This window comes from Jaculus jaculus, chromosome 11 (genome assembly GCF_020740685.1).
Source record: "Jaculus jaculus isolate mJacJac1 chromosome 11, mJacJac1.mat.Y.cur, whole genome shotgun sequence".
NCBI lineage: Eukaryota > Metazoa > Chordata > Mammalia > Rodentia > Dipodidae > Jaculus > Jaculus jaculus.
Genome location: NC_059112.1, coordinates 24,247,286 through 24,254,253, shown reverse-complemented (window position 1 = coordinate 24,254,253; position 6,968 = coordinate 24,247,286). Strand labels below are relative to the sequence as shown.

General features: G+C 41.1%; 1 pseudogene; it reads left to right on the top strand.

The window, feature by feature from the left end:
* Nucleotides 1–783: 783 nt before the first annotated feature.
* On the top strand, nucleotides 784–5,163 carry LOC101596423 (annotated as a pseudogene).
* Nucleotides 5,164–6,968: the final 1,805 nt, after the last annotated feature.

The following is a 6,968-nucleotide window of genomic DNA, read 5'->3' as shown; positions in this document are numbered from 1 at the left end:
TAGGAGGATCGCCGTGAGTTCAAGGCCACCCTGAGACTACAGAGTGAATTCCAGGTCAGCCTGGACCAGAGTGAGATCCTACCTCGAAAAACCAAAAAAAAAAAAATTTTTTTTTTTATTTACAAATAGAGATAGATAGAAGAGAGGCAGGCAGAGAAAATGGATGTACCAGGGCCTCCAGCTGCTGCAAAAATCTCCAGATGCATGCACCCCTTTGTGCATCCAGCTTTATGTGAGTACCAGGAATTGAACTCTGGTAGTTGGGTTTTACAGGCAAGCGCCTTAACTGCTGAGCCATCTCCCCAGTCCTTTGTTGTCTAGTTTCTTTTTCTTTTAAAAATATTTTTACTTATTTATTTGCAATCAGAGAGAGAAACAGAAAGACAAAGCAAGAATGTGAGCACACCAGAGCCTCCAGCCACTGCAAACGCACTCCAGATGTGCGTGCCATTTTGTGTATCTGGCTTTACATGTGTACTGGAGAATCGAACTCAGGTAGCTCAGGTAGTTGGGTTTTATAGGCAAGCGACTTAACCGCTGACCCTTCTCTCCAGCCCCTTGTCTAATTTCTGATTTTCCAGTTTTGAATCCCATGTATCCATCCCTTCTTGTTTCAGAAGAAGCCAAGCTGAGCTTAGCTTAAGTCCCATAATAGACATGAGATAATGGTTATGAAATAAAAAAGAATGTGGGCACACCCTATGACTAGGGACTTCAGTGCAATCCCCCCACAAGATTGTTGAAGATGGCCAGCCACTGCTCCACCGTAGCCATGAGTAACCGATGACGGTGACCAAGAACGCAGACGCGTTGAAGAGATGTAAGAGGACTGGGTGGCGTGTGATTCTCAGGCACTGGAGAAATATAGGAAAGGACAATGGAGGTCCCGATCAAGGAGTGTGACATTTAGTACCACCCCGCACGGCACTATATTGCAGAGAGGAACTTAGGTTGTTATGTGATATAGGAAACTGAACGCTCCATCTACTTCTAGCTGAGTCAAATGGCCAAGTTTTTGTTCAAATCTGGGTAAAAACATGGACGATGCCAAACACATAGTGAACCAATGATAAACAAGGACTGCAACTAAACTGCTACCCGGCAGCGACTGAAATCTTCATCATTACTAAGAAAGTGCTTTGTTTTGAACCTTGTGTTTTATACAGGACATCCTGTGTACTACTTTGTTTTGATTATAAAATAATTACTAAATCAGCTTACATTGGTACTTATTTCTGTGAGCACTAGGGCCTCTAGCCACTGCAAACAAATTCCAGAGGTATGTGCCACTTTGTGGGTACTGGAGAATTGAACCTGTGTCGTTAGGCTTTGCAGGCAAGTGCCTTAACCATTGAACCATCTCTCCACACTGGTTTCATTTCTTTAATCCATTGTTTTAAAAAAATAAATCTGGCCTGGAGTGGTGATGCACGTCTTTAATCCCAGCACTTGGGAGGCAGAGGTAGGAGAATTGCTGAGAGTTTGAGGCCACCCTGAGACTCCATAGTGAATTCCAGGTCAGCCTGGGCTAGAGTGAGACCCTACCTCGAAAAAACAACAACAACAAAAAATCTGTTGGAGATGTAAAAAAAAAAAAAAAAAAGAAAAAGAACAAAAAAGTGTTGAAAAGAAAATCAACTATGTATTTCTAAGAAGCATTAATTAGAAATTGGGTCCTGATATCCAAGAACCCAAGTTTAAATCCTTTATATTCCAAATGTTTTTCATTTCTACAACAGGCTTCATTGGAATCGGACATGCTTTTCTTTTCTTTTCTTTTTGATTTTCCAAGGTAAGCTTTCACTCTAGCCCAAGCTGACCTGGAATTCACTATGAAGTTTCAGGGTGACCTCGAACTCAGGGCAATCCTCCTACCTCTACTTCCCAAGTGCTGGGATTAAAGGCATGTGCTTTTAATGTGCCTGGCCTCTTTTTTTATTTTATTAATAATTTATTGTCAGTAAGAAAGGCTGGCTAGTAGTAGTTTTCAGTAAAAATCTTTACAAGACTGTTGCATCACAGATAAAGGACATGGTTTTCTATGTTCAGAACAAGTGAACAGATATTACATGGATAACATATACTGGGATTTTGAGTCAAATGTGAGGAAGGTTAATTCAAATATTTTACCCCCTGAAGTAAAAAAAAAAAAAAAAAAAAAATCTCTCTTTTGCATCCCCAGACAGCCCCAGGAATCTAATTTTAAAATTTTGACACCATCTCCAATTTAATGTTGTGATCATGTTACAGAAAGTAACTTAAAGACTACATGTTTTTACTACCCTACTTTCACAATAATTGAACCCACAGGCTTATCTCTATGGTTCCTTTTTTTGCAGTGTACACTGAAATTTAATATGTTCTCCTTTAGCCCTCCCTTGTAATACATTAAGTCCACAATGAGGCCATAAACCAGGAAGGAGTAAGATGTAATGAAGCTGGATTATACACATGACTAAAATAAATAGTAACCACAAGTTCACTAACGTACAAGTGTTTGCCTAAGTTCTGTTTCAAGAATATGGATTTTTTATTAAATTTTATTTTCAATGTAGAAAAGTGTCACAGCACTCTATAAAAATAATCTCCTCAAATTTTGGGAGACAATAATACTTTAAAGTTTATAGCTATCTGTTGTCCCATATTCTGTAGAGAGTGCAATGTACCCTATGTAATACATGATAAAATCTATCATGGCCTCCACAACACCTTCCAATTTGTAATATTCTGTGAGTACTGTATTTTTCTAGTATCTTGGAATAAAAAATATATATATTAAAAAGAAAACAGGTTTGTTAACAAAACTTTTTGTTTTCTTTTCTAGGTAGGGTCTCACTCTAGCCCAGGCTGACCTGGAATTCACTGTAGAGTCTCAGGGTGGCCTCGAACTCCCGGCAATCCTCCTACCTCTGCCTCCCGAGTGCTGGAATTCAAGGCATGTGCCAGGCATGGTGGCATTTGGGAGGCAGTGGTAGCAGGATTGCCATGAGTTCGAGGCTACCCTGAGACTCTACAGTGAATTCCAGGTCAGCCTGGGCTAGAGTGAGACCCTACCTTGAAAAAACAAAAACAAAAACAAAAAAACTAGAGTGTGTATCTTATATATAGAAAGATGGAAGAAGGCCAGTATAGATATGTATACAAATGTTTATAATAACAACTGAGGGCTGGAGCGATGGCTTAGTGGTTAGGGTGCTTGCCTGCAAAGCCTAAGGACCCAGGTTTGATCCCCTAGCGCCAACATAAGCCAGATGCACAAGGTGGCACATGCGTCTGGAGTTCATTTGCAGTGGCTAGACGCCCTGGTGTGCCCATTCTTTCTTTTTCTCTGTCTCTTTCATGAATAAAAAAAAGAAATAAAAATTGAAGGGTTCTACAGGCTGCAGTCACAGCACACTGGAATTCCATGCTGGAACCCCAAGAGAAACTAGCTCCCTGCTGGCTAGCCCTCATAGTGCTAGGAAGTGCCATGGAAGCTGCAGGAAGCCAATGATCACCAACAGCATGAATAAGCAGAGGACATTGCAGACTACGAAATCAACCAGCCAGAAAAGAAGTTCACACTTGTGCAATAGTGGCACATAGCCTCTGTGAGTAATGAACTGTTCTCTGATTGGACATGAGGCCCCCCTCAGTGGGGAAGAATTCATACCTGGCACTGGAAACCATGTCAGAATCCCATGGTCAGAAAACTCACAGACTTCAGAGAGAATCCCCTGCTGCTCTCTGGAGAACAAGAACATACTTGCACACCAAAAGGCCCCTCAAAGAAATTCTCATATCACCTTTAACCAAAGCTGTTCTCACTCTTTGTTGGAGAACCTGCTTTATTAGACAGAAGGAAAATGGAGGAGAACTAAAATCCATGGAGGAAAGAAGGAAGAGTATGTGTTGTGTGTTAGAAAAAACCTAAAGATTTGATTATAAGAAAACAAAGTTGACAGCGAAGATACTCAACAGTGGACACTGCAAGCCAGGCCAAATGAGCCAACGAGTGCAATAGTGGCACATCTGTCATGATGGAAACCAACTGTCCTCTAATTGGACTGGAGGCCCGCTCCATAAGATGGAATACATCCCTGATACTGAAAACCTAAAACAGGGGTAATTAATGAGCCCTAGGGTGTAACGTCTGAGCTGTCTGGCTAAATGTATATACTATGCCTATCAAACTGCCCAGTAAGCACTTCTCTTAATGTTCATACCCTTATATTAATGCTACTCTCACTTTTGGTAGAGAACCTTCTCTTTTCATATGGCAGTGACCTTGAGATGACTCAGAAGTCATCATGGTGCTGGAAAGAAGTGACAGGAGTGCTCAGCACTGCAATATCTCAATCACACCTTCCAAGGCTCAGGGTCTATTGCAGAAGAGGTGGTGGAAAGAATGTAAGAGTCAAAGGAAGGGTAGGACTCCTTACAACGTGCTCTTCCAGACACAAAATGGCCTGGATATCCATGACCTCATAGTGCCTGACACTACCTACACAAGACCATCATAATAGGAGGAAAAGATGGTGACATCAAAATAAAAGAGAGACTGATTGAGATGGGGATGTTATATGATGGAGGATGGAGTTTCAAAGGGGAAAGTGCGGGGAGAGAGGGCATTATCATGAGATATTGTTTATAATCATGGAAGTTGTTAAAACAAAATTGAAAAGAACGAACAAAGCAACAGCAACAACAAAAAGAAAACAAAGTTGAAGCCTTGTTTCAAAGACCTGTATTATAGGTATTTGGTCAGTTTGTAAGACATGAGTGTGAAGTAGCCACTAGTTTGGTTCTTGAATGATCTCTGAATCATGTGTAGTTATTTGGGTGAGTGGGTCAGGACCCTGTCATGAGACAGGTAGAAGGAAAAAATTCCAGTCACAGCATTTTTCCATAGCAACAAATGAAACATGAGGATCAGGAGTTAGTAAAGCGTACCAAATAGGTGATGTCAGTCAAAAGACAACATGGCACAGAAAATCAGTGTTCCCAGCCAGGCCAGTCCTCAGAGATGTAGCTTATCAGTATGTGAAAAAGGGGTCTTGAATCTGTATGGAAAGGAAAGCAGACTATGGTGAATACATGGATAAAAATAATGTGAGGCAACAAGCAACAGCGATCATAGCTGATAATGTTATATTTCTGAGTGACCAGACAAAAGAAAAGTAATAGAATGGATTATTCTTCTTTGGTCATTGTTTGGTACAGTCTCCTTTTGCAAATCATGTATAGTCTGTAGTTGCTAAAGATAAATATTAACATATATATATATATATATAGAGAGAGAGAGAGAGAGAGAGAGAGAGAGAGAGAGAAAGAGAGAGAGAGAAAGAGAGAGAGAGAGAGAGAGAGAGAGAGAGAGAGAAAGAGAGAGAGAGAGAGAGAGAGAAAGAGAGAGAGAGAGAGACTGATATTACCTACCATAAGACTTTCCACTTCTACCACATCAGCTAGAGCCCAGGAGAAACTGCATAGAAAGCAACATCATGAACACTGCTCTTACTGTAAGCTAGCCTGACAACCAGCTCCAGGGTGATGATGATGGACATGGTGATCAATCAAAACCTATCGAAGTAGAAATCCAGAGGCTACAGAGAACTGAACACTAAATCAGACTGCTAACATGCCCGCCATGGCTCAGGGAACATCACAGAAGAGGGGGGCAAAAAGATTATAAGAGCCACAGAATGGATAGGCGTACCCTGAAGCACGGTCCCCCCCCATTACCCTACAAGGACTGACTGAGGCCTTCATGACTCTACAGTGAATACCTTAACCCCACTGAGGAGGGCCCTATGAAAATGGGAGCAGGGGCAAGGGGGAAAAAAAAGTATAACCTGTTAATATACGTATTTAAATTTTTAAAAAATTAAGGGTTCTGAAACACAAGTATATTTACACAGTAATTTCTTGACAGGAACTTGCTTTGCTTGATCATGTTACCTATGTTTTACTTTCAGTGCTGAATACAATGTCAGGTACATAGTAACAATTTAATATATACTTATTAAATGAAAGAATGGCATTCTGTGAATAATGGAAGTGGGTGTCTTGGTGGGAGAACAGGTCAAAGGGAAGGGGTCTGTAACAGAGACTACACATTCCCTCCCATTATTGATTTTTCACTTCTTTCAATAGTTTCCTTGACTTTTAACTAGATACATTTCCTAACTTGCCTTGCTGTTAAGTAGGCTCTGGCCAGTGGAAAAATGAGCAAACTAGCTGTGTGCATCTTTCAGGTCACGGCCTTAAAAGGCACAGCCATGCCTGTCTCCTTCCTCCCTTATCTCTTTGTCATTGGCTAAAAATGGACATGGGTTTGACTGGTGCCGACTAAGCTGACAAGTACACACCTCTTGGATGAAGATCTAAATGTGAGTCTCGGTCCCTGACAACTGTGTGTAGAAGTACCACTAGGCTAACAAGACTATTTTTTAAAACTTTTTCTAGAAACATTCATAAATATAGACAATATACCATGATCATAATCCCCTCCCACTATCTCCCTATTCTCCTCCCCAATGACCCCCTCCATTGAATCCTTTCTTCGTTTTTTTTTTTAATTTATTTATTTATTTATTTATTTGAGAGCAACAGATACAGAGAGAAAGACAGATAGAGGGAGAGAGAGAATGGGCACACCAGGGCTTCCAGCCTCTGCAAACGAACTCCAAACGCGTGCGCCCCCTTGTGCATCTGGCTAACGTGGGACCTGGGGAACCGAGCCTCAAACCGGGGTCCTTAGGCTTCACAGGCAAGCGCTTAACCACTAAGCCATCTCTCCAGCCCTGAATCCTTTCTTCTTTCCAACTCTTCTCTCTCCTATTTTTGTTAAATAGTTTTTAAATTTTATTTTTTAAAAATTTATTTTCAAGCAGAGAGGAAGAGAGAGAGATAGAAGAAAGGCAGAGAGAGAGAGGGGGGGGGGAGAATATGGGCATGCCAGGGCCTCTAGCCACTGCAAACAAACTCCA